This window comes from Dasypus novemcinctus, chromosome X, assembly GCF_030445035.2.
Source record: "Dasypus novemcinctus isolate mDasNov1 chromosome X, mDasNov1.1.hap2, whole genome shotgun sequence".
NCBI classification, from domain to species: Eukaryota; Metazoa; Chordata; class Mammalia; order Cingulata; family Dasypodidae; genus Dasypus; species Dasypus novemcinctus.
The window spans coordinates 43341264-43360068 of NC_080704.1; the positions used below are offsets into that span (position 1 = coordinate 43341264).

Genomic DNA, 18805 nt, shown 5'->3' on the forward strand with positions numbered 1-18805 from the left:
GGACTGCCCATATTTCTGAACAGGAAGTCACGTCCATCTTTTACCAGAGTTGTAGAAGTGTGGCAGCTGAAAAGCTGAAGGGGGACCCTTGGCATTGGCACCAACTGTGGAAGGGTCTGGGCATTGCCATGTCCAGCTGACAGACGGCAAGTGTGTCAGATGGACAGTCCGGAGGGCAACCGGTCCCTGTGATGTAGGGGTCGGGGGAGAGGGGGGATCTGAGGCAAGTTATGTTTGGGATCTGGGCTGCGCGCGGCTCTGGGTTGTGTAGGTTCTGGCGCCGCCGCATGGGGGAGACTGAGGGTGGCGGGTGTGGGGTCTACACAGGGGTGCTGTGTGTCCTGGGGTTGGCTTGGCACAGCCTGCAAGAGGGCCTTGACAATGATGGCATGTGGAAGGTGTGTTGAGCTCAAATGGGCATCCCTGGGGCAGCAGGTCCCGGCGTGGCGGGGACCAGGGAGAGGGGAGACCAAGGACCAAGGCGCTCGTCCTGTGGCGGCGGACGGTAGCGCGGGGGGGCGCGCTGCGCCTGGCGCGGTCAGGCTGGGTGGGCTCTGGAGCCACCGCCTGGGGGCGTCGGGCTGTGAGCCCTGTGGTTAGGGGCGGCTGGGAATCGTCCCCCCGCGCTCTGCTCTGGTACCTCCGGAGGCGGGGAGGACGCGCCGCACACGGCGCAGAGAGGCGGGAGCCAAGCGCTTGAGTCACTCGGCTCCCCCGGGTTAGGAGCGGGACTTCGCCTCTCGCCTGGGGTCTGCACGTTTCGTCTCCGGCTTCAGCGACTCACCCAATGCAGGCTGACCCATTCTGAGGCTGGACCAGCAGCCTTTCCGTCTAGGTGAGGGCCAGGTAAGTTTCTTGTCTCTCGATGCTTCTGGGTGACTAGGGGTGGGGAGCGGGGGGTGTGGGGGGCGTGGGGGGGGGGCGTGGGAGTATCTCGCAGCCTGTGTCTCTGTTCTTTGCTTCCTCCCTCGGGTTCTATCCGTTAAAGACAGAAAGTTCGATTTTTAACACGCAGCAGAGATATCGAATCCATACTCAGACCCCAGACAAACCAAACTCTGGGGCCAGAGTCTTAATTTCCTGGGTACTTCAAATACCTGGATGCGGCGTTTATGGGGCTTGAAATGTTTGCTTTGTTTCGTATTTCTCTCCTCCCCCACTTTCTTCCCGGGTGATTCTTGGATATGGGGACAGGGGAGCTAGAGGGCTGAGCTGGGATCCTTTGCCAGGGCGGTTTCCTTCTCGGCGAGGTGGCATATCTTTTACTGTAGTTGGGATCTTGGAACACTTCTCCCCAGCTCAGGACATGCCATAGCTGTAAGGTAACTGCAGTTGCTGCATATCTATCTCGTCACCATTTACTGAATCAAAATGTTCCCCAGGCACAATTAATGTGAATGTCTCGATAATGTTGAAACGCTTCATTGAAGGGCTTTGTTGAATATTTTAATGTATTGTACTCCTGAAAAATTTTAGCAGGTGGTCTTATTTTCACTATTTTTAGAGATGCTTTAAAACCTATTATTTCCCTTGCAAGAAAATCGATTAGAAATAATTCTGTTTCTTTTAAGGATTTAACAATGCACAGCTACATGTTAGTTTTCCTTTTCCTCTCCCAGTGGAAGGAGGAATGTGCTTCCACCAGCTGCTTTTAGGAAAATCAATGCGGGCATGGTGACCCTCTCCCCCTTCTCTACCATTAAGGGCCAAGTGTTTCTGTGACTATTAAATAGGTCCTCATTAATGCTGTCATATTTTGTCTAATGGTAGAGTTGGAAAGAACCTCCTGGAATGTGCATATTTGTGGCTCACGTTGAGGACTGATTGCTTTATCATCAATATTGTTTGGTTTGGTGAAATTGTTAACAGGTGGTCTCAATTTGCATCAGATAATAATCCTGTTCTAGACAAGCATCTCTGTTGATTTGAGAGGAAAGCCATCCCCTCTCCATGACTATGTCTTTATCCTGCTTTGGGGGGAGTCGGGGCAGGGGCATGCTGAAATATGGAGGAGGAGTCTTTCCTGGCAGTTGATTAAATCCCCTATCATAAATTGCTCTTTCCTGAATTGTCATTTGGTTTATATTCTGTGATTGTAAACTTCTCTCTTGGGAGAAAATTAATAAAACCTTAGATGTTTAGTCGGATCACAGGATTAACTTTTTAGAGTTGAGTGGAAGCTTTGGATGATTTTCTTTTCCAATGCCCTCCCCAGGGAGCCTTCCAAACTGGGTTAGTTGTCCCACCTCTCTGCTAACATAACTCCTCTGACACATCTCTATCCCAGTGTTTATTCCCTTGCGACTGTTGCTTTACACACCAGTCTTGCTCAAGATAATGTAATTTCCTTGAAGGCAGCGATAATATATTATTCATTTTTGTATCCCTGCAGCCTAGGAAAGTAGGGGTTTGTTGAATGAATAAATGAATGAATGAATTCTGCAGTCTGGATAGGGCTGTTAACCATTCCTTGAATGCAGCCTGGGATGCTTTCTATTCACTCCTAGAAGATAATCCTACTAATTTAGTAATCCTCAAAGTGCAGATCCTCAGACCACACTGTGTTCTAAGTAAACGAGACTTTTCCATGTATGGAAAACATCTGAATATTATGAATTATTATTTTGTTGTGGCAAGTAACAGGAAATCCAACTAAAAATGTCTTGAACAAGTAGAGAAATCTGCCAGTACGTGATTGTTGGAGTTGGTCCAGTGGCCCAACAGTGTCAAAGTTCTGGATCAGTGGCTGTGAAATTATTTCTGACCTTGTGGTTTCAAGATGGCAGCAACAGTTCTAGGGATTACATCCTTACTCCGTGTTCAAAGGCAGGAAGAAGGGATGGAGAGAGGCAGAGTATTTTTTCTCATACAGATTTCCCTTATCAGAGAAATTCCCTAACAGAATCTCCCTTGTGTTTCATTGACCAGATCTGGGCCACAGAGCTGCCCTTAGTGCCCTTAGAGTCTGGGAAAATGAGTCTCTGGCTATTCAGCTTCTACAGTGGAAAAGAGGCCAGGTGGAAGGAGTTTGGGGATGGCTTTGGGGAGCTACCTGATTAAGTCTTCTAGAATGCAAATGGCTCTATTTTAACCTGCGAATCGTTCAAATAGGAAATTAAATATCAGTCACGAACACTTTCAGAATAGTTTTTTTTCAGAGTGTATGTTATTTTAAGGGTGCAGAGTAATCACTTTTGTAGAATGTATTAATATAAAGTATATTTATATAATATGGTTTCCATTATTTTATTTCCATTATGTTAAGTATAGGATAGACCTTCTCTTTCCTGGAACAAGTAAACATTCAGAAAATAGTTGCCCTTTGAGTGGACTGTTGCGTTTGGGAGCTTTACAACTTCACAAGGACATGGAAAAAGTGGAAAAGGTTAAGCAAGCAAAAACCAATTAGTTGTTTGGTTCCTATAACCTGTGATGCTTGTTTATTGAAACAATGATTAATTTGGATCCTAGGAGCCTGGAGGGCAACTTAAAAAGAGAGACAAGAAGAACATAAAGAGAGGTAGCAGGTACTGACAATTTAGGTAAACAGATTTTCTTTGGGGGTCTCTATATCTGTACTATGGGACATGAAGTACAAAAAACAAACAAACAAATAACAGTTCAAGATATGGCCCCTAGAATAAAAAAATAAATAAAACTTTAATGCAAGAAAAGAAGGAAGTTAATATTACTGTCAGCCTTCCCAGTGGGAGTTCTCTAATATCCACAGAAGTAGCCAGGTTTTGGAATGTAGAGAAGGAAGATCACCTAAACAAGTATGAAGAGATTGAAATTTAGCAGTTGTAAAATTCTGTGCCTTAGATTTCTCACTAGATGAAAGAGTGGAGTGGACTGTCAGTGGTTCTCAAACTTTATAGCATATTAGACTCATCTGGAGAGTTTCTGAAAATCCAGATTTATGGGCTGATCCCCAGGCTACTTAAATTTTAGCCTCTGGTAATGGGATCCAGGTATCAGCACTGCTGTTTACTTTAAAATTTTTTTTGTGTTGTGGTAACATATATATAACAAGAAACTTCCCATTTTAAATTTTCATGTGTACAATGCAGTGATATTAATTACATTCACAGTATTGTGCTATCATGACTATCCAATATTCACACTTTTTCATCACCTCAAACAGAAATTCTGTACTCCTTAAGCAATAACTACCTTTGGCCCCCGGACACCAATAATCTATTTTCTATTTCTATAAATTTGCGTATTATAGATATTTCACATAAGTGAAATCATACAATGTTTGTCCTTTTATGTCTGACTTGTTTCACTCAATGTGTCTTCAAGGTTCATCCATGTTATAGCATGGATCAGAACTTCTTTCTTTTTACAGCTGAATAATATTCTATTGTATGTATACACAACATTTCCTTTATTCATTCATCTGTTTATAAACACTAGGGTTGAGTCCACCTTTTGGCTATTATGAGTAATGTGGCTATAAACATTGGTGTACAAATATCTATTTGATTCCCTGCTTTCAATTTTTTTGGGTGTATATTTAGAAATGGTAATATGGTAATTCTAGGTTTAAGTTTCTGAGGAACCTCCAAAGCAGGGGTTCTTAACAAGGGGTCTATGAGCTTGAATTGAAATTCAAAAAAACATTATTCTTGTGGGGGCATGTTGGTGCAGGTGCAATATATTTATTAAATAATATGCAATATAGTGTGTATTATTTAATAATAGTAGTGTGTATAATAGGGGTCCATGGAACAAAAAAGGTTAAGAACCCCTGCTCCAAACTGTTATTCGCAGCAGCTGCAAAAATTTATATTCCCACCAACAATGTATGAAGTTTTCTATTTCTCTGCATCCTTGCCAATAACTGTTATTTTATATTTTTAAAATGATAGATATCCTAATGGGTATGAAGTGCTATTTCATCATGGTTTTGATTTGCATGTCCCTATTGGCAAATGATGTTGAGCACCTTTTCATGTGCTTATTGGCCATTTGTTTATCTTCTTTAGAGAAATGTCTATTCAAGTCCTTTGCCCATTTTTTTTAGGTTGGGCTTTTTGTCTTTTTGTTGTTGAGTTGCAAAGTTCTTTAAATATTCTATATTTTAAACCCTTATCAGATACGCGATTTCCGAATATTTTTCCCATTCCGTAGGTTGTCATTTCACTTTATTGATAATGTCTTTTTTTCTCTCTTTATTTTTTTTAAATGTTATATTTAAAAAATATAAGAGGTCCCCATATACCCCTCACCCCCTTAACCCCACTCCTCCCACATCAACAACCTCTTTCATCATCATGGGACATTCATTGCAGTGATGATGTCTTTTAATGCAGAAAAATGTTTAATTTTGATGTAGTGCAATTTATCTATTTTTTCTTTTGATGTTTATGCTTTTGGTGTCCTATCTAAGAATCCATTGCCTAATACAAGGTTCTGAAGATTCCCCCCTATATTTTCTTTTAAAACTTGTATGATTTTAGCTCTTATATTTAAGTCATTGATCCATTTTGAGTTAAATTTTGTACATGGAGTGAGGTAGAGGACCAGTTTCATTCTTTTGAATATGTTTATCCAGTTTTCTCAGCGCCATTCATTGAAGAGACTGTTCTTTCCCTACCTGGTGGATTTGGCACCCTTTTTGAAAATCATTTGGCCATAGATGTGAGTCTTTATTTCTGCACTCTCAATTCTGTTTCATTGGTCTATTGCCTGTCCTTATTTCAGTACCACACTGTTTTTTAAATTTCATTCTTTGAGTTTGAAAAGTTGCGGCTTAACAAAACAATCAGGCATAACATAAAGGATTCCCATGCATCGCCCCACACCAACTTACAATGTTTTGACGCAGTTGTTGACACATGATCAAAGAACATTGTCATAATATTACTGCTTTCTATAGTCCATAGCTTGTATTTGGTGTATTCTTCCCCCAAACCATCCTATTATTAACACTATGTATTAGTATTGTATGTTCATTATAGTTCGCAAGACAAGGTTCTCATATTTGTACGGTTAATCACAGTCCATCATTCACTATGGAGTTCACTGTGTTATATGGTCACATGCCTTGTACAATCCAACCCCACTCAGTGGCTCTCAGTTTCATCACAAAGTTGTGCTGTCATCAATTCAGTCCATTTCAGAACGTTTTCATTGCTCTGTAAGGAAAAATCCCATACCCCCTTATACCCGCTTACCCCCATTATTGACAGCTAGCATTGACCTTTACCATGGCTATAAAAATATTACAATATTACTGTTAACTATCGTCTATATGTTATATTAGTTGTATTTTTCCCATGTATCTCCATATTCTGAACACCTTCTAATATAAGAACATTCTAGTATTTGTATCATTAACCACACTATCATCCAACTCTGAAGTCACTATATTCTACAATCCTTAGGTTATCCTCTAGCTTTATTTCAATTGACATTAACCTCCCTAGACTACCCCTTTCAGCTACAAACACATTTATAAATCAGCAGTGTTGATTATACTCACTATAATGCATTACCATCAACTCTAACCATTTCCCCACATTTACAATCCCCCTTATTAAACACACTGTTTTGATTATTGTAGCTTTGTAGTAAGTTTTGAAATTGGGAAGTATGAGTTCTCCAACTTTGTTCTTTTTCATTCATCGGTATTTTTAGAACGCCCCAGATGATTGCAATATGCAGCTAATATGGGAACCAGTGGACAATTACAGCGCTTCTCAAACTTTAGTGTGCTTACAAGTCACCTGGCGACCTTGTAAAATTTACATTCTGATTCAGTAGATTTGGATGTAACCTGAGGTTCTGTATTACTACTAAGCCCCCAGTGATGCCAGTGCTGCTGGTGCATGGATGATTTAAATAGCATGGTTCTGTCTAAATCAGTGGTTCTCAAAATTTAACAGGCATTAGAGTCACCTGGAGAGATTATTAAAATGCAAATCGCTGGGTCCTGGCCCCAGAATTTCTGATTCAGACGTCTGGGATACAGCCCAAATATTTGCATTTCTACCAAGTTCCCAGATGCTGCTGTTGCTGGTTCAGGGACGATACTTTGAGAACCCCATATTTCTGACATTTTGAGACATTTTGGTATTTGAGGGGTCTAGTTCATTGCACACATTATTGTATATGAAGTTGATCCATGATATTTGATATCTTAATCTCTGACAGTATTATCCAGTTTATTTTTGTCAAGTGTAGTTACTTTTACTGCTCACTCGAAAAAGGATGAGGAAATGAGAAAAATGCTGTATTGGGCTTTCTTTTCATCGCTTACAAAAAAGAAGTGTATGAATATGGAGGTTACACATCAGCCCATTTGTCTCTATTCATATTTCTCCTCCAATCACATAGCTAATTTGCAGCTTGCTCTTATACCAGTTTAGAGATCATTTTTAAGAGGCTGGTTTCCCACCTATGTCATTTTTTTTTGAAGGATCAACTATTCCAGAGATTATATAGTCTCAAGGGGCATTGCAATTTTCTCAAAACACATTAATTTCAAATTACTTCTAATTTAATTACATTATTGTTGCTACATGATACCAAAAGTAAGCTAGATTAAATGTGACCTATCCTCCCTGAAGTAACTGGAGATGAAGCAAATAAGGATGCTTGCTCTATGAGAGTTAAATCAGTAAAATTCACATTCTGTATATGTTATTAGACAACTTTGGGAGTACAAGAGATTGCCTGTGAATGTGAGACCAAATGGTTTAGGATCATCCACACCATCAAGCAAATGACCAGGGTATAATCTTAAGAGTATAAGAGTTGAATGTATTATAATTTAGAAAGCAGAAATCTAGCAAAAATAGTAATAACTACATATTTTTTTGACTGTAGAGTGTTCTTCACTGTACCTAAAGCATCTCATTTAATGCTTTTAACACAACTATAATGTATCAGTTATGTGTGTGTCACTTATCTATTGTCATGCGAATTCTGCGTAACAAACAATGACTATAACTCACTGGAATACAATAATAAGCATTTATTGCTCATGTGTCCAAGGATCAGCTGAGGGGTGGCTGGAATGCTTTCTGAGCTTGGCTAGACATGTCTTGGGGTTCACATGTCTTGGGGTTGCCTGGCTATTGGGTAATCGATCTAGACCAACCTTGACTGGGGTGCCTGGGTTCTGTTCCATGTGCCTTTTATCAGGCTACCCAATTATGCTTTTGTGGCAACAGTGGAGGTGCAAGAGAGAACAAGAAGAAACACACAAAGCCTCTTGAGGCCTACAAGCAAAACTGATATATCACTTCTACCTTATTCTGTTGGCCAAACCAAGTTTCATGGTCAAGCCAAGATTTAAAGTAGGAGGGTCCTACAAAGTCACATGGCAAAGGACATGAATGTAAGGAGGGATGAAGAATTGGGGCCATTTTTTACACTCTATCACATATGAAAAAAGAAAGTTCAGAGACATGAAATAACTTGTTTAATTCAAGTTGCTTAGAAATGGTGAGTCCAAGATTCAAATTTTATCTTTGATGCTAAAGCTTAACACTCTTCTCCTTTTTTTTTAATATCATACTACATTTCTTTTTTCTTAAAGATTTTTAAAAATTTATTTTATTTATTTCTCTCCCCTTCTCCCCCACCCTCCCCTACCCCCCCCAGTTGTCTGTTCTCGGTGTCTATTTGCTGCGTCTTCTTCTCTGTTCCCTTCTGTTGTAGTCAGCCGCACGGGAATCTGTGTTTTCTTTTTGTTGCATCATCTTGTTGCATCAGCTCTCCGTGTGTATGGCACCATTCCTAGGCAGGCTGCACTTGCTTTCGCGCTGGGCGGCTCACCATACAGGGCATATTCCTTGCGTGCAGGGCTCCCCTACGTGGGGGACACCCCTGCATGGCACAGCACTCCTTGCGCGCATCAGCACTGCACATCGGCCAGCTCCGCACTGGTCAAGGAGGCCCGGGGTTTGAACCGCAGACCTACCATGTGGTAGGTGGACGCCCTAACCACTGGGCCAAGTCCGCTTCCTGTATAAGTAGAATCTTTTGATAAGGTTACTTCATTTAAGGTGTGGCCCATCTTTTAGCCTCAAAACTGTGAGTGAATAAATTTCCTTTGTTTAACCTGACTGATTTCATGATATTTGCTTGATCAGCCCAGGAAACTAAAACAATACAGATGTATGGTATATACATATATATTTATATATTGTACTTAATATGCAAAGATAACCCTGGGTTTGCCATCCCCCTTCTGGTCACACAGTTCTTCTCTAAACGATACAATAGAAGGTAGAAAAGTAGTATGATGGGAAACGGACTTGGCCCAGTGGTCAAGTGCAGTCTGCCCAGGAATGGTGCCACACACACGGAGAGCTGACGCAGCAAGATGACGCAACAAAAAGAAACACAGATTCCCGTGCCGCTGACAACAACAGAAGTGGACAAAGAAGACGCAGCAAATAGACATAGAGAACAGACAACTGGGGCAGGGGTGGGGGGGAAGGGGAGAGAATAAATAAATAAATCTTAAAAAATAAAAAGAGGGAAGCGGACTTGGCCTAATGGATAGGGCGTCCGCCTACCACATGAGAGGTTCACGGTTCAAACCCTGAGCCTCCTTGACCCATGTGGAGCTGGCCCATGCGCAGTGCTGATGCACCCAAGAAGTGCCCTGTCACACAGGGGTGTCCCCCGCATAGGGGAGCCCCACGTGCAAGGAGTGCACGCCATAAGGAGAACTGCCCAGCATGAAAGAAAGTGCAGCCTGCCCAGGAATGGCACAGCACACACGGAGAGCTGACACAAGATGACGCAATAAGAAGAAACACAGATTCCAGGTGCCTCTGATAAGGATAGAAGTGGTCACAGAAGAACACACAGCAAATGGACACAGAGAACAAACAACTGGTTGGGAGGAGGAGGGGAAGGGGAGAGAAATAAATAAATCTTTAAAAAAAAAAGAGTCTACTTATAATGGGTTCCCACCCATAAGAATGGATTAGATTTTTCTGGGGTATATATTGCTTCAACCACCACATGTATATACATATTATTCTATTTGCTTAATTTAAAGCATTTTATTTTATTTTTATTTGTTATTAATATTTTATATTATGTTTCTATATGAAACTCAAAATTTTTCTATTTTAAGCTTAAAAAAATTATATACAACTTGCAATCCAAAAAAGCTTTTAAACAAAAATATAATCTGGTTTCCTACTGCCCCCATTTATTCTGGGGATATTATTAAAAAAATGAGTCTCCCTGAGGTGTTTTCTTTATTTATAACTTTTCCAAAGGTATTCCACATGCATAGGACATTTATTCAGAATGGATTTGATAGTGCCATAAGTGTCTCGAGTTTGGCCTAAAGGATTTCCCACATGTTCCACGTTCTCAGTGAGCTTTGTCAGCAACTGATAGAGTAGCTCACAACACTGTCCAGAGGAGGGGGTTTCCTGTCATGTCTGAAGCCTGAGTATCAGACAAGGTCAGTTGTAGAGATGGACACAACAGGCTGTCAGACCCTGATGCCATTAAATATTTGAAATGGATAACAAATTCTTTTTCTTCTCATCTTATCCTCAGCAGTCAACATTATGGTTCCCCATGGTCATTGCCTTCAGGGAGAGAATAACCTGGTCAGGCTGTCTGGTCCACCGGACAGTTATATTTCTCATTGTAAATTACTAAACTGCCATTCTGGCTTTAAACACTTATGAGTGTTGTGTGTGTGAGTCAGCACCCAGCACCCTCATGCCTGATAAATACGGGGACAATAAGATCAATTATCTGAGGTTTTGTTGCTCAATGCCAGGCCCTGGTGATGAGTCACGGAAACAAATTAATATTAGCTAACATTTATTAGGCACTTACTGCATGCCATGCAGTGTGCAATTTTATTTATATTATCTCATTTAGTCCTCATAGCAACATTGTGAAGTAGGTACTGTCATTCCTATTTTACAAATAAGACTGAGGCATAGATTAAAAACTTGCCCCAAATCAAAGAGCTACTGTGGCAGATACTTCTAGTATCCATTCTTACCTTCTGTCTTAGTGACAGAACTCCAGTTTCATTCCATGTGGCACTGCATCCAACAAACCATTTCTACTACCCAGCATCTCTTGCACCAAGGCGTGATCCTAAGACTAAGTTCTGCCAGTGAGGTATAATTGTTGTGTTTTGTGGGACTTCTAGGAAGCCTATTAAAGGGAATTGGCTCAGCTGGGATGAGGGCCTTTACATCCTCCCCTGCATCCTCCTGTTGCTAGTCTGCAATGTAGGCATGATGACTGGAGCCATCTTGGACTATGAAGTGACTTCCTGGATGTAAGCCAACACTGAAGATATTGGAACATAAAGACAGAAGGAATCTGGGCCTCTTATGACACCGTGGAGCTGCTGTACCAGTTCTACTCCAGAAAGGTCTGCTTGCCACGTGAACAAATTGGAGTTCTCTTAGCAGAGAAGAAAGGAAGGGATGACTATCGGTTAAGCAGTGGACAGTGTACACACTATGTGGCAAGTATTTTAGTACTTGAACTATGATAGATAGATGTAGTTGAAGTCCATCTCTGCCACTTACTAGCTATGTATATTGGACACCTCTTGCCCCACTGCACATCCTCTCAGCCTACCTTTCAGTCAAGCCATAGATCTGGGTACCAGCTTCATACGTGTATAAGCAGAAAGTGAATATTTCACTTTCCACCCTGGGGCTTCTTTACTATTTTAACACAGAGGCCTGTTGGGACACCCCCTCCCTGCAATCTCACATGTATATTCTGGAAGTGTGAATAAGTTAAGGGCTCAAGAATTAACTTTTTTTGCATGTGTGGTTTTATTTACATTATTTTAAAAATTATTTTGTTTTTCTCTTTTTTAAATCTCCTTTTTGTCTTCAAGAATTAACTCTTGACCATTGTGGGATGGGAGCCAGTGATAAATGTTCCATTCTTCCAGCCTTGGTCAGATAATGTGGAGGAGTGTTTTACCTGGCTCCTAGAGGGTCTAAGCTAGATTAAGCCCCAGTTGCCTACAGTTGTGGCCAACTCAAAAATATACTCTTGAATTGGTTTTCTCTCTTTGCCTGTTCTGTCCTCCCAATTTCCCAGGTCTATTCCCTGGAATCACTTCCCAAAATAAACTACCTTGTCTCCAGCTCTGCTTTCTAGGAAGAATTCAGGCTAAGATATTATGTAACCTTGAATTAAGCTGACCTGATAAAATTTGGCACTTGCCAACTCTTTCACGCCCCTTATAGGATGAAACAGTGGACTGTTTTTGGTGTACAACAGTGACAGTATATTAGAAATCTGATAACATCAAGTATTAGCATAGATGAGGATCAACAGGAACTCTTATGCTTTGTTGATGGGAGTGTAAATTAGTAAACTCATTTTGGAAAAAAATATACTTGGGGCTATCTTGGAAAGTTGAACATCCATATACTCTATGACCCAGCAATTTTATTCCTATTCCTAGGTATATTCCCTACAGAAACTCTTGCATATGTACCAGGAATTGTTCTTCGGAATATTAATAGCAACATGACTCATAATGCAAAACTAGTGGCATAACCTAATTGTTCATTGATGGGAAATAAATATATAAATAATAGGATATTTGTTTATTTCACGATAGAGTAAAAATGAATCAACCACTGCTATATTCAAAAATATGGATGCATATTAGAAACAAGCTACTGAATGAAAAACCAAGTCGCCAAAGACTTCATGCATTTGGGTATTATTTTATAAAACTCAGAAACAAACAATACTAAACAGTCCATTGTTAGGAGCCATGAATATATCATAAACTATAAAGCAGAGTAAATTCAAAATCCAGGCTAGTTCCTTTCTCTAATGGAGAAACAGGGATGGTATAAGGCAGGAACCTACAGTAGATATACTGGCATTGATAATGTTCTCAGCCTTCAATTGGGTGATGGGGTCATTGAGGTTCATTTATTATTATGCTTTATAACATATAAATGCGAAATAAATTATTTTGTACATATCAAATGCTATATATAATGATTTTTAAAATATGAAACCACCAGTTACAAAGATGTTGTATTAACAAAGTAAGACCTCATTGAAAGCTTACTCTAATCCTCACTCTGAAATAATGATTCTAAGAGTCTGTACTCTTCATCATGTAATTTTTTTTTACTTTGTGTTCTTAAGTATACGGTAATCAAATAGAATGGCAGGGTACAGATTCAGTTTTCCTTATAGCCCTTAAAGGTCATGTCCTCTATTATATTTTGAAAAGATCCATGAGTTGTGTCCTTTGTGCTCCTGCAACCAATTGCCTATGATTCCTGTTGACCCTGAGGTTTTCCACTGCTGTCTGCTGTGTATGATCCACCTGTCATTTTGCTGCTGGACTCAGCACAGCACTCTTGGGCTACAATCCCTGCTAGTGCTATTCTGTGTTTATGTGTGTGTTGGGAGGTGGGAGAATGGTGGAGGGTGGGGGACTATTGACATGACATTGCTGTTTATGATTTCAAACCTACTCCTCGCTTCCTTTGACAATGCCACCACACACAGTTGTAAAGTGTTACCAGATTTTAAACTCTAGGCCAGGGTATATGACCTTTTACAGAGTTTTGTGCCAGAGACCCTTTGTGGAACCTATGATCTCCTTACCAGAATAATGGCTTAAATCCATAAAATAAAACCTATAGGATTACAAAAGAAACACATTGTATTGAAATACAGTTATCAAAATATTAAAAACACAAATTTTTGATATACATGTACTGGATTAATTTATTAAACAACACGATCTAGTGGTGGGTCTAATGAGCACCCAAATTTTAAAGTATTTATGAGTATAAAGTCTATTTCAGGATATCATAATAGTTATAATGTGCTATGAGTCATATCTGTGATTTCTCTTGCTGACAAATTCACAGTTGGTGCTATTACTATTGTTGTTTGCTTCCTATCTTCAAATTGGAAGGAAATACAAAATTTCTATTAGATATAAGTGAAAAGAAAGATATAAACTTTTCCCATCCAAGTTCATTGCCCCTCTGAATTCTATCCATTTCTATCCATATGCTCTTGGGGGGTTCATAGTCACAAGGTTAAGAAATCTAGCTCTAAGCAAAATAAAGGAAATGATAAAATTTAAGGAAAATAATTTTAAACTGAATACCAAATATTGTCTAACCCACAGATCACAAGGAAATACATCCACACCCTGCTCAACTCTGCCCCTTTGAGGTGATAGGTAGGGGGAGGCATAGGTATATCCCAATTCCCTGCTCTTACCTCGCAGATCTTCTCTGAGAGGACCTTGCTCTTAAAGCTCTGCAGACAAGTTCCCACACTTCCTTTAGGAAACCCTGCCACCTTCTCAGAAGAGTTAGACTTGCCCTCAGATTCATCAGTGTCCCTTCTCCATTATATTTACCCCACTCAGAGTTGTTCACTTTAGAATAACTCTCTAAGGGCATCCACCCAACAGTGCAGGGTGGGCTTTGGCTTCCTAAGTATTATCTCCTTCATGGCCCTTCTTCCAGGATGTGTCATAGTGAGCAGAGCATGTACACCCCTTATACCTCCAGTAAAAATACTTGTTCTCAGAGAGCCAAGTCTTAAAACGTAAGAAAAAAGGGAAGCATTTTCCTGACTGCCCTATAAGTTAATAGACTGCTCAACTGTATAATGAAACTAGTACTGTATAATTATTATGCACATCAGGGATAGATCTTTATTCATCCCAAAGCCACTTTTCAAATGGGCTTATTACTCAGCCATAGACTTTTTAAATGGGTGTTCTCTGAGCTACACAAACACCTGGATCAAGTTAGAAATTTCGGCTTGTATGAGCCTGATTAGGTGCTTAGACAAAGTGGCATTTATATCCCCACAATACTTACTGAATGACTGATACATTGATTGATTTATTATTTTAAATACTTCTTAAGAATCAATAATGAATTTTTATTGAAATGTATTCATAAACCATACAGTTCATCTAAAGTGTACAATCAATGGCATTTGGTATAATTAGAGTTGTCCATTCATAACTTCAATCAATATGAGAGCATTTTCATTTCTCCAAAAAAAACCCAAACAAACAAAAAACAAACATAAAAGAACCCTACCCTTTAGTAGTCACCCCTCAATCTCTCTATTCTTCCCCTGCCATACATAACTGCTAATCTATTTATGTCTCTCTAATTTATTTGTATTTACATTTTGTATAGAGGGAGTCAAACCATATGTAGTACTTTTTGTCTAGTTTCTCTCACTTAGCATGCTTCCTTTTTTTACCATTGATGGAAGATTATTAATAAAAGTAATGAATTTTTAATGTCCCTTGTGGATTGAAGAAAAATCTAGAGAATAACAATCTGCTCAACTAACTGGGAATTTGTGGTAGCCATTAATTTTGGTTATTTTCTGCAGCAGTTTTCCTTGTATGTTACCGAAGTTTTGTCTGTGACAAGGTCTAAAACTTCTGTTCATCGAGGTGTCAGTCTTGAATCAAAACTTATGCCATGGAAGAGCTAATTCTACAGATTGGCCCCCATCCTACTTCTCTCACTGGTTCTCCTACTATTCCCCTCCCTATAGAATCTTTTCTCCCAGGTAAATGGCATATCCATTGACTCCCGATGATAGCATATACATTCCTGCCTTTGCCTGCTCCCTTTGCCCTGAGTAAAAGACCTTCCTGGCCATCTGGTCATCTATAATCTACCATATAAGGTCTGGTCTTACCTTGTCCTCGGTAAATCTTAGCTATAAATCCAGAACTTTCCTGGTTTTCTCAGCTTTTATCTACTGCTCCTTCCTCTGAACTTCTGGCACAGCTATAGTTTTGGTATCTAGGCTAGCCTTCCCTGCTCCAAGTTATTTACTCCTAACTAAAATGTTAGCCTCTGGATTATATAAATGGACTTGCTTGTAATTCTGCATATCCTCACCTCCTATATCAATGCCATATAGATTGAGTCTCAGTGGATGGGATATGATGCATGGAGCTTCCACAAGAATGCTAAAATTTGGAAATCACCATCGGAATGCTAAATTTTGGACAGCAGAATTCTTTGCATTCAATTTCCCTGTAGCCTACTGCACAGGCAGTCTTAACTTCTGACTTCACCTTTATTTTTACAAGGGTCATATGATTCCTTTGTTACTATGTTCTGAAAAAAAGTTACTGCTTTTCCTCAGTAATGAGTGGAAAAGACTCTCTACATTGGTCTTTTGTCTCAAATTTTTCTTTATTAAGCTTTATGTGCATGAAATACTGAAGCAATGTAGCCCTTGACCTGTGGGCTTGCTTGGTTATTGCATTTAATCCTTACAACAACCCTACAAAGTAGGTACCATTATTATTCTTATTTGGAGATGAAGAAATTCAGAAATGAAGAAGATATGTAACCCAATGTCACACGCTCCTAAGTGGAGGGGCCAGGGTTCACAGTGAGACATTCAGGCACGCAGGTCAATGCTGTTAAGTTCTATGCTACACTGCCCTTCCAGATGCCCAGTTCATGTCCCCTAGATGATCATGCAGACTTCAGAGTTGCATGGATTAGAAAGCAAATGGAAAGAGTTGCCAATCCAAGAACCTCTTCTGTTACACTCATTGTGCTATTAAGAGTCCTGGAATATCTTCTTGGAAGAATTAAATGGGTGGGAATTAAGTATGATACACCCCCAAGGCCACAAAATACAGGACTTCAGACCTGTTCATATTGTAAAGATTAAATCTGCTCTATACATAAAGGCAGAGCCAGGAAGTGAATCTATGCCATGTAAAGTGCAGTGGTTAGAATTCTGTTATTGCCACCTATTAATTATAACTTAGGTGTGTTACTTTACCTCTCTTAGCTGGCAATTAGTAAATACTAAGTAAGTGTTAGCTATTCTTTCTATACTATGATGTTTCCTTAGCCATCTATCATTTCTTATATCAAAGGACAGTGTAACTAGCATTTATATCAATTAGAAAGCTGCCTGCCTTCACCACAGGGGATTAAATAAACATGTCTGTAAATATAAGAGGGAAGAGTGATAATTTAAAAAAATGGATATTCAGGAAGTCTTCATAGTCAGGGTGACTTCGTTTTCTTTGTTGGAAGGATGAGTTGGAAGGAAAAGGAGTGACTCATTCTGACAATGAAATGTGCCTGATTTAGGATATTTAGTTTATTTTATGACTGCTGTTTGTTTTCTGTTGCTATTCATTTCTTGTTCATTGGAGGAACAAGAATCCCTTTTTGGCCTTTTTGGTTTCATAGCTGAGACAACAACCTGTAAACAGATTAAACAAACCTCTCTTCCTCCCTACCACCTCATCGCCTCAAACACCCAAATTCGAATCTCCAAAATTGTCCAGAAGTATTGCATGTGCAATACTACTGTGCTTTCTCTTTTGGAAGTACTACTTGAGAGGTTCGGCTTGGGGTTGTGACAGGGGAAATGAGCATGAAGGATATTTGTGCGAATTGTCACTTCCCCTTTCTAAAAACCATGTTGTTTGGAGAACCTCTAAGGTAGATTCTCAAACCTTTTGCAGTTTTAAATCCCAATATTGGGGGAGGGAGTGAATGCAATAAAACAATAAAAAATAAAATATATTTGAAATAATAAACAAGTAAATAATAAAACAAAAAAGAAATATCCAATTTATAGGGGAAATTTGAAGTAATAAATATTAGTCTATAAAAATGTGGATTGACTTCATGGAGTGTTTATTTATTTATTTATTTATTTATTTATTTACTTGTCTTTATTTTTTTTAATGTTACATTAAAAAAATATGAGGTCCCCATATACCCCCAACCCCCTCACCCCACTCCTCCTCCTATAACAACAACGTCCTCCATCATCATGAGACATTCATTGCACTTGGTGAATACATCTCTGAGCACCGCTGCACCTCATGGTCAATGGTCCACACCACAGCCCACACTCTCCCACAGTCCACCCAGTGGGCCTTGGGAGGACATACAATGTCCAGTAACTGTCCCTGCAGCACCACCCAGGACAACTCCAACCCTCAAAAATGCCCCCACATCACATCTCTTCCTACTTCATGGAGTATTTAAATACAAATTCTCTTTTTGTGCTGTGCCTTACCTGGTCCTATTGTGAAGCAGATGAATGAATTTTCTGTCTGTATACATTTGTTCTTACATCATGTGCTTTCTGCCAATGCCCTTTATTACCCTTGGAAACAAAAGCACCTCCATAGCATAATTCAAATGTGCCCAAGTTCTATAGCCATTAGAGGCTGGTGGGGGTGGGGTGGGCATTGTCTGTTCCTTTAATATGACAGGAACATGGTTATTCCAGAATTCCAGGAGTCAATCTCCTCTCCCAATATGCTTGAGGAAGCCTGGGTGTCTTTACATGTGTCACAAGTTTATCGTGATTTTCTCCTTTCCCTTTCATCGAGCTCATCACAGAACTCAGCTTTTCTTTTAGTCGTCTCTGCTTCCCAGTAACTGACTTTCTGTCCTGCTGTCTCCCTCTGACCCATCTCATCCCCAGAATGTGGGCAATCAACATCTTTCTTAACACCTAGCTAACAGAAAGCTGTCTTGTTTAATGCTTGAGGATAACATTGGGGAATTACAGTGCAGAAAGGAAATTTTAAACTGGGCATCAGATATATGGTGCTTTTAATTCATTGGCCCTGCCCTTTTCCAGGGAGCCTACTAGCCCACTGTCTTCACTCTCCTTAGCTCCTGGCCTATAGCCATACTGCTGAGGCCATTTTGCCTCCCTTCCATAGCATTCATTCTTATCATACCCTCCTTTTTTCTTTTTCTCCATGCCAGAGGAAGCAAAAGCCCTTGAAAATCATTAT

The 18805-nt window shown here is 39.8% G+C and overlaps 1 protein-coding gene across 1 annotated transcript in view; it reads left to right on the forward strand.

The window, feature by feature from the left end:
* The first annotated feature begins 387 nt into the window (after positions 1–387).
* SYTL5 (synaptotagmin like 5) overlaps positions 388–18805 on the forward strand; it is a 287943-nt gene continuing 269525 nt past the window's right edge. Inside the window, exon 1 of the mRNA XM_058292189.2 lies at positions 388–846. The gene's annotated coding sequence lies outside the window, so the exon portion shown is untranslated. The remainder of the gene's footprint in view (positions 847–18805) is intronic.